Consider the following 10,032-nt stretch of genomic DNA (forward strand, 5'->3'; position numbering starts at 1 on the left):
AAATAGGAAGCCATTGATGATTTTGAGTAGAAGAGTGATGTGGTCTGACAATATGTAATAAGATCAGTATTTTAGGGGGGAAAAGCTGGGAGCAGGGTCCCTGGTTAGGCTATTGCAATAATTCAAGCAAGAGATGACAGCGACTGAGCAAACATCAGTAGAATTGTTGGCAGAGAGATGTGGTCAGGTTCTGGAGGTGTTTTGATAGGAGAGCCAGTAGGAAGGACTTACTGATCAATTAGTTGTGTTTGAGAAAAAGGGACACATCCATGATGACTTGATGTTTTGTCCCAAGCAACTGGGAAATTGAAGTTGTCTTCCATTTAGGTAGGGAAAATTGGGGAAAGCAGATTGTGAGGGGGAATGCCATGAGATGAGTTTTGGACATGCTGAGTCTGAACTCTCTGTTAGACATTCAGAAGGAGATGTCGTAAAGGTGGTTTGATATGGAAGTCGAGATTAAAGAGAGGTCAGGTCTGGATATTTAAAACTGGTGATAATTGGTATATGGATGGTATTTAAAACCGTGAACCTGGGTAGGGCCACCAAGACAGTGAGTGTGGACAGAGAAAAAAGACCACAGAACTGTGACCTTGCAATTACTCTGTTTTATGTTTATTATATTTATGTTTCTCATTTTGTTTTGAAAACTGTTACACTGCACAAAATAAAACTTGACAATGATCTGAAGATTATCTATTAAATAAATTTGCAAAATGTATTAATTTTTCTCAATTATCTGGTTTGATTGTTCTACAAATGTCTGCATTATTTAGACACTAGAACAGCTACAGTTTTAGCTGCTTCCTCCAAGTGTTATTTAATATGTTGACCTTTAGGACAGTAAAGTTCAAAAAGCTTTTGAGTAATTCTCTAGGTGGGGCAACCCTTATCTGTATTTATTTTCAGAATTAAAGTAATGTTCTGCTGGAATATGATTATTCTTTCCTTTTTTCCTTGACAGTTCTCACTTTGGTGTTATAGTAAATGGCTTTAAAAGTTGTGCCTGCAGAACTACCAATCAGGGAGAGAGAAAAAAGAGAGTGCTGTCTCTAGGCAAAGATATGTAAATATATTTGTTATTTTACCTAATACAGACAATTGGTGAAGATAAGGAGTTCATTCAACAGCAAATAATACCATGTCACGAATGCATTTTATTAATAAGATTTGAATATTAATGTCAGATTCATTTTAACATTCTTTTATAGTGAATGGGGTAAATGTGGACAAATTCAGGAGCATTTTTTCATAATGAATTATATAATTGTGATAGGCAATCTAGATAATGTAGCCATGTGATGAGATTTGTCAGTAAAGAAAAACCCAATTTGATCCAGCTTTAAAAATAAAGGAGTTCCTTGACTCACATAATGGACAATACAGAGGTAGTCAGGCCTCTGGGTTTGTTTAGCAAGAATCTTATGTTGTTTTTGCTGTGTCTCTGCTCTGCCATCCAATGCGTAGTCTTCAACCCAAAGCTGGCTTTCTTTACAGGCTGAGAGGGGCTGCCCAAAGTAGGACCAGGTGGTCCCACATTCACCAGCAGATAAGCCAGGTGAAACTGGGGAGCGAGACAGAATGTGCAATGCAGGGTCCCAGCACTGGGAAATAAAGCCTCAAAACACCAACTGAAAACACCTGTGGGAGTTGAGGTGCTGGGAGAAACTCTGAGCCTCACAAGAGGGTTTGTTGGAGAGACCCACAGGGTCCTAGAACGTACACAAACCCACCCACCTAGGGATCAGCACCAGAAGGACCCAGTTTGCTTGTGGGAAGCAGGGGAAGTGACTGAAATTCAGCAGAGAGTGGAGCAAGTGCCATTGTTCCCTCTCAGACCCCTCCTCCACATACAGTGTCACAATGCAGCTACTGGGTTGCCCCGCCCTGGAGAACACCTAAGGCTCCACCCCTCACTATGTAACAGGCACACTGAGACAAAAAAAAAATGGCCCAAATGAAAGAACAGGTCAAAGCTCCAGAAAAAATACAACTAAGTGACAAAGAGATAGCCAACCTATCAGATGGACAGTTCAAAGCACTGAGAATCAGGATGCTCACAGAATTGGTTGAATCTGGTTGTAAATTAGATAAAAAAAATAAAGGCAACACTAAGTGAAATAAAGGAAAATGTATAGGGAACCAATAGTGATGGGAAAGAAACTGAAACTCAAATCAATGGAGTGGACCAGAAGGAAGAAAGAAGCATCCAATCAGAAAAGAATGAAGAAATAAGAATTTAAAAAAACGAGGAGAGGCTTAGGAACCTCCAGGACATCTTCAAATGTTTCAACGTCTGAATCATGGGGGGTATCAGAAGGAGAAGATGAAGAGCAACAAATTGAAAACTTATTTGAACAAATAATAAAGGAGAACTTCCCCAATCTGGCAAAAGAAATAGACTTCCAGGAAGTCCAGGAAGCTCAAAGAGTCCCAAAGAAGTTGGACCCAAGGAGGAACACACCAAGACACATCATAATTACATTAGCTAAGATTAAAGATAAGGAGAGAATCTGAGAAGCAGCAAGAGAAATGGAGACAATTATCTACAAAGGAGTTCCCATCAGACTGTCAGCTGATTTCTCAGAAGAGATCTTGAAGGCAAGAAGAGGTTGGAAAGAAGTATTCCAAGTCATGAAAGGCAAGGACCTACATCCAAGATTACTCCATCCAGCAAAGCTTTCATTTAGAATGGAAGGGCAGATAATGAGCTTCTCAGATAAGGTCAGGCTAAAGGAGTCCATCATCACCAAGCCCTTATTATATGAAATGTTAAAGGGATTTATCTGAGAAAAAGAAGATAAAAAATGTGAACAGTAAAATGACAGGAAACTCACAGTTATTAACAACCACACCTAAAACAAAAACAAAAACAAACTAAGCAAACAACTAGAACAGGAAGAGAATCACAGAAATGGAGATCACATGGAGGGTTATCAGCAGGGAGTGGGAGGAGCAGAGAGGGGGAAGGTATACTGAATTAGTAGCATAAATGGTAGGTAGAAGATAGACAGGCGGAGGTTAAGAATAGTATCAGAAATGTAGAAGCCAAAGAACTTATATGTATGACTCATGGACATGAACTAAAGGGGGTGAATGTGGGTGGGAAGGGGTGTGCAGGATGGAGGGGAATAAAGGGGGGTAAATGGGACAACTGTAATAACATAATCAATAAAATATATTAAATAAAAAAATGAAAATTAATAAAATTCTGAGGGTAAAGGATTTCCAACCTGGAATTTTATATCCTGCCAAACTGTCATTCAGAGTAAAGATATTTTCTGGCATGCAAGGTATCAAAAAATATGACTGTTATGAACCCTTTACCAGAACTAACTAGGGGATGTTGTAGGTCAAAACAAGAAAATCAGTCAAGGGGAATGACATGGTGTCTAGGACACATACCTAGGAAAAAAGAAATTTCCTAGGATACTAATGAAGGAAGATCATAGGATGTAAAAAGTAAATAGAAACTCAACATATTACATCCACATTTTGTTGACTTTAAGATGCTATCAATGATAAAATAAGCCATTATTTTATGTACAACTAAGAAAGAAAAATCTCTGCAATCACATGATGACACATTTACTTGATGTGAGTTCTGTGTGACGTATGAGTCAATCACATCAATCCCTGTTGCTCTGAAATTTCCTGCTTTTTAATGAGGGATTTGGTATATTTTCTGGTCTTCAGTTACATTGCTGTGATAAGGAATCCTTTCCATAACCTCATTATCCAATGTAAGGTAGTTTCCCTACTCCTGGGTCTTTTTTTCTTAGATCTCAAGACAAGCACTTGGTTATGTTTTGCAAGAAAATATTGAATTGCTGTCATTCCTTCAATGACAAATATTTGCTTTACTAGTAATAAATTTATGTGCCACTAGTGACTCTAGGTTTTTTTTGTCTTTCTATATACATGATATTTATTTGTTTTAATGCCAATTCATAGTATAATCTTTCTGGAGATATTTTGTACGGCAGTCACACTCAACATGCATGGTGCTTATCACATGTGAATTCAACTGAAGCGGTGACATCCTCACCAGCTTTAACCAAACTTATGCACATGCAATGACAACAATATTGCAACAGCTGTCTGGACAACCACAGTCGAAAAACACATCCAGATTCAAGAGATGTTAAAATGTGAGAAAAAATAATTACTTAATAAACTAGCTCATCTATGACTAGCATAAACATAGTAATAATAATATAAACACTAAATATGAACTAATCACAAGTTAAGATTGAACTGTATTAGAGGAATGGGGAGGGAAAATATATACATATTAATATATGACAATAAGCCCTAGCTTGTGTGGCTCAGTGGATTGAGTGCTGGCCTGCCATCCAAGGGGTTGCTGGTTTGATTCCCAGTCAGGGCACATGCCTGGGTTGTGGGCCAGGTGTCCGGTGGGTGGCGTGTGAGAGACAATCATACACTGATGTTTTTCTCCCTCTCTTTCTCCCACCCTTCCCCTCTGTCTAAAAATAAATAAGTAAAATTAAAAAAAAAAAAAATATATATATATATATGACAATATGTATGATGGTGCTGGGTGCAGCAGTGTTGAAGAAAAGCTAAATCCTTTTTGTGGTGAGAGGGCAATTGTTAATGCCTAATTTTGAAAATTCATGAGTTACAAGTAAGCAAGTTATTGGAAGAGAACATTAGCATACATGTATATTAAACACCTAAAAGAATGGAGAGAGGCCGTCTCTGGATAACAGTTTTGAAGCCAGAGGACTCCTCTTTTTTAAAATAAGGTTTTGAGCTATTGGAAATTTTAGGCTATGCAAGCACAACTTAGATAAATATAAAATGTAAATTTGAAAGAAGTCAATGGCAACACAAAAGTTCACATAATTATCCATTCCCGGTAAACTATATTGTAGTTCACAAGACTTAGCTGACATTTTAAAAGCCACAGGAATCACTGTCTACCAGGAGACATAACACAGCCCACATGACGTCAAGTCCATCATAGGTCTGTGGCTCTCACGGAGTCAGTAGTTGCACAGAACTAAGAGATCTGTGCTGTTACTGAGAGTGCATTTTTATATTTTCGTTCAGATGTCGTCTTACCCAAATATGTAGTCACGAAAAACTTTCTCCCTCTAAATATCTCATTAATGTTGGCATTTCTGGTCATTATTCTTTCCACTTCTCTGCACGTTGGCAATCGCGCCTGCCCGGGCCTTTAGCTGGCCCCAGTGTCTCCTTTACCAAGTGTGCCGGTCGACCGCACATCTGAGGTTGGTTGTAAGCTGGCGGGCCAGATTTCTTAGTCAAGAGGCAGTAGCTCTCATTTCTTAGTTAATCTGAACCCTCTGACTTGTCCATCTGGGAGACAGGATTTACTGTGGAGTGCCCTGGAGCAGGAGTCAGGAGACTGGATTCTTACCTGGGCTGGGTTACCTGAGAGTCTCACCCGTGTACCTTGTTAATGGAAAGGTTCAGGACAGGAGCTCTCTCGGGCATCTTGCACTTACACTTTTGTATGATTCTGGGCATCTGTATTTACCTACATGTCTCATTACCAGATTGAACCACAGGATAAACTAATTGTGGTGTTTTGATGAAGCTCTGAACATCAGTGTGTGCAGTAGGTTGACAAACGAGGCCTTAAAAAGAAAAAGAGGGACCTAAGGTACTGGACAAAGAAAAGAGCTGGGTAAAGAGCATGCCCAACTTTTTATAGTAACAAACAGTATTAATGTTACTTTCCATACTGGCAATGAACATGCGGGTGATGTTCTGGGGACAAAGGCTTCTGAGCTAGGCGAAGCACACTCCTGAGTGAATGGGGCCCATATTCTATTTGTCTAAATATTGCTTCTAGGCCAATTCACTACTTTAAGTATTAATCCATTGGATTTTGTCCTGTTTCAACTATCGCTGTTTGTTTTATGCCCCCTGTCATGTCATCGGCTAAGGTAGAAGCGGACTTAGCAAAATCGGATGAATAACTACTTTGAAAACATGTCATGTAGGCACCATTCATTAAAACATTAGAAACTGTCCTGAAAACAATATCAGACTGTAACTAAAAATACTCAGTAGATGCACATTATGCACCATCCAGAAAAATACCCTCAGCTCAGTTTCTGTGCTTAATGGAAACAGCAGGAAGCATTGCCTGTCTTAAGAGTTCTGTGAGACCCAGGAGGCCTTAAACGACGAAGCGTGCTCACGGTGCTCGTTTGTTTGTTAGTCCAGGCGGCGTGATCTTCGCGCTACCGGGGAAGCCGACCTCCAGTTAGAGGACAACTAGCTCTTGCTTTCTCACTTCTACCGCCTCTGGCACACATGCCACGAGGGGGAACCAGATAAACAACAGAGTTTCATTCCTGTCACCAGGAAAACTCACGTGGAATGTCAACTCTGTGTTCAGGCAGTTGCACGTTATTCATTATTTAAAGCCTGTAAATTTTACAAGTCACTATTTCAACGGTTTTCAATGATCTGAGGATTTTTTTTTTCCAGATTCATATATCTGGACCTCACCCTTTGAAATTTGGCTCAATCTGTCTATAATTTATATATTTTTGAAAACTACACTAAATGCTGGTTCTAATATCAAAGATGGTTAAAAAACTTGCCATTATGACAATTAAACCCTTTAATAAAACATTTCTGACACAACCCACTTGTCTTAAAATCTGCCTGAAGTTTAGACCATTACTTTATGGTCTTTGGGATGGAAATCTTAGGGATACTCCCTGTTAGCTGGGCATGCCATCTACTTGTTTCTACACTATTTCATTCAAGGAGAATAACCAGTACAGTCTACTGTAATCATCTTTATTAGTTTTCTTTTTAAGGAGGCTTTACTGAATTATTTATTCCATATCCCTCAAAATATGAGGAGCAGGGGGACCTATAAGTCTTAAAACATGACATTTGAAAAAAATGGGTAATAAATTATTTTACCACCACTTTTCAATATCTCCTTTCCCTCCTTGACTTTCCCTCATTTGTAGGATCAATAGCCACAATATGTAGCCATTTCCCAAAGATAATGCAGTTTCAGAACCTCACAGTATTTGTAGATAAAAGATAAAAATTTCTTTTTAGATCCCCTCACCTCAGTTCCTTCTGACAGGAGGTAAAAAAACTCCAAAGGGAATACAAGTCACAAATAGATTTCTTCTTCTTTGCTCGCCCTCCAGTTTTGTTTTCTATTATTATTGATGAAAGATAATAGAGGTCTGAGTGATGGGAGTGAGGACAGCGGAGCGAAGATTGGGACGCTGTGACCCACCTGGTTCAGCGGGACATATTCTCAACAAAATCGACCCCTTCGGGTCACAGTGCGTCACACGGGGTTGACACCGATGGGAGGCTACAGATGAAACCAGCTCCACACGCAGTGAGGAACCGCGAGGGGACTTAGAAGCAGGGCCGGCTGACTCGGGAGTGCTGCCTTCATGGCGGAGCTACTCAGCAGGGCCCTCGGGGTCCTCCGATGGACGTCCAGCAAGGCTTCTTGCTGTTTGCGCTTCCCGGCCTGCCCAGAGCCCCAGACGGCCCGGCCCCACACCGCCTTCGCCGGCTTCAGAAACCAAAGTCTTTCTTGGGTTAGATTTTATCCCGTCTTTTCCTGGATTCATTCTTTAATGCGCACACACGCACATACTTTACTTTGCAACGAACGTGATGAAGGGGAGAGAAAGATAGGTGAAGGCTCCAAAAGAACAGACAGATCCTGTCTTTTATCTCAAGTCTCTTTGCTTCTATGGTTCATGGGACTTTGGTTTTGGAGTCTCAGCCCAATTTGAACATTCAAGCTGCCTATTACTGGTGGAAAAGGGGGGGAAAAAAGAGCCGCTTCCCTGTCTCTTTGCCTTAATCTACTGTTCACGTGGAAGAGTGTGCGGCTGACCCACACCTCGCTGACATGTCAGCGTGCAGCCGCAGGGCGAGGGACGTTTGATTTATAAATGGAATGTATAATAGGCACGATGCCTTCTGAGCCGAACGTTCATGGAAAATCACATGCCGCTCACATGAGGGACCAAGATCTTTTTTTATTATTTTAATGAATTGAGTTTTGTCAGTGCACCAGGGAGATAAGAAGATACCTGCCAATAACCCTCTGATTGTGTCCTCGGCCAATTGGTGGTACTCCTCTCGTCAATTGAGTTTGTGTGTTAAGTCAAGGTTTAGCTTTGGATTTGAAGCTCTCGCTCAAACAGCCACAGACGCTCCGACGGTGGAAACCATCACATAATTCTCTTTGTTTCTTTAAAGAGCACGGGGTTGGTAAAAAAAAAAAAATCCATTTTGGGAAGACTCGGTCTGAAGATAATGATAGTGAAGATGAGAAAAGACAGCAGGTTGTAAGTTCTGGCCTAAGTTTGGAAAGAGGGGGAAAAAAAGGTTGAAAAGGTAATAAACTACAGCAAGGCCAACAGATCAACCAACACGAGAAAAACCAACAGGTAATAAGGGGCCTCTGGAGCTTCTGAAGAATAGAGATCAGTAGGAAAGCATTTTGAATGAGAAATAAAATGCTCCTTCCTGTCAGGGAGAAAGCGGGGGTGTTCAGTGCTTGAGAAATGGGGGAAAATGCAATTAAAACCCAGAGATGAATAGAGATCAGGTGAGAGAGGATGTCACCCCTCGGCCTTTGGAACTGTGACTCTGCTGCCTCCCCAGATCATTTCTTTCCTGGAACAAAGGGACAATGTTGTGAAGAAGTGGGTGCCAGATACTTCAGGAAAATGAGACACAGCGAAGCGGATAGAGGAGACAAAACAACTGCAGTCATAGGCAGCTAACCGAAGGCAGCTGAGGCCCGAGACAAAAGGCGAAAATCCAGAGCCAGCAAGATGACTGAACCATGGGAAGGAAGGAGGGGAAGATGATTCACAATAACATTTGAAAGACATCGGTTTGAATATTTATTAGCGTGTTGCACACTGCGTGGCCCCAGGGAACTGCCTTTGTTCAGTGAGCCGTCTCCCAGATTTAAGGCAATAAACAGGAAAAGAGCTTGAAAGATGGCCCCGGATGCGTGGTCCATGGTGTTGGAGAGTGGCTCTGAGATAAGACCGTGGCCCTGAGAGGCTGGTGGAACGGAGGCGTCGTCCGGGAGGAAGATCGTCTCTCTCCACAGTCGGCCTCCGAGAGGAAACGCATGACTGAAACGCTGTGAAAAGGACTCCTTGTCATGAGACTGAAGTTCCCACCACATCCCAGCCTGGGCCCATTTCATTTATGTTTAATTCATCCTGGAGGCAGACAGGAGTAAAGGAAGGAGGAAGGTCAACTGGAGGATAAGGGGGCCTCAGCGCAGCCTCACGTCTGTACTTGCATCTATGTTCTCTCACATAAACAGCCACATCGGAAGCGATTTTAAGTGAGATTTATGGTCCATCCATGTCAGGAATTTTCCCAGAAATTAGGACAGAAGGATAAGTTCTTGAAGAGGATGACCATCATCCTTTAGGATTCTAGGCCGTTGTCAAAACGTCAGTGATACACTCCAACTATGGTATCCCTAATGCTTCATTATTGAGCATTATAGCTCAGCCAACATTGAGCATGTTCCTTCTATCATTTGTTCTTAATAATAAAATGCATTTTCCCCAAGCTATTCAAAGATCTACTTGTATAACTAGTTGGTCCATGTTCATTCTGGCAATGAGAAATCACTCGTAAGTGTGGAACTGCTCTTTAAGCATTTATTAGTAAAAGTCTGCCCCACATGGGAAACAAGAGAATCTAAATGTAAATTTAAAAAACTCAAAAGTTAGTTTCCTACGGAGTTGAGATGCCATGCCAAATGCTTCACGAAAAGACCGAGAAGCAAACTAGAACAGAACTGCCTGAGGCGCCAGCGAGCCCTGAGTTGGCTGGTAGCTTTTGTGTGTAGGTAGCGGAAAATGGGCACCCTTCCTAACCTTGCAGAGCACTCGGTCATGGAGTAAACGGCCCGCACTGGCGTGGGAATGGAAAAGGAAGTCGGCGCCGTCTACTTCAACACCCAGGGCAGCACAGTTTCCGCTGCAGAGCCTGGAT

The sequence above is a fragment of the Phyllostomus hastatus genome, unplaced genomic scaffold (genome assembly GCF_019186645.2).
Source record: "Phyllostomus hastatus isolate PE091 unplaced genomic scaffold, TTU_PhHast_1.1 phas_contig_283, whole genome shotgun sequence".
Classification (NCBI taxonomy): domain Eukaryota; kingdom Metazoa; phylum Chordata; class Mammalia; order Chiroptera; family Phyllostomidae; genus Phyllostomus; species Phyllostomus hastatus.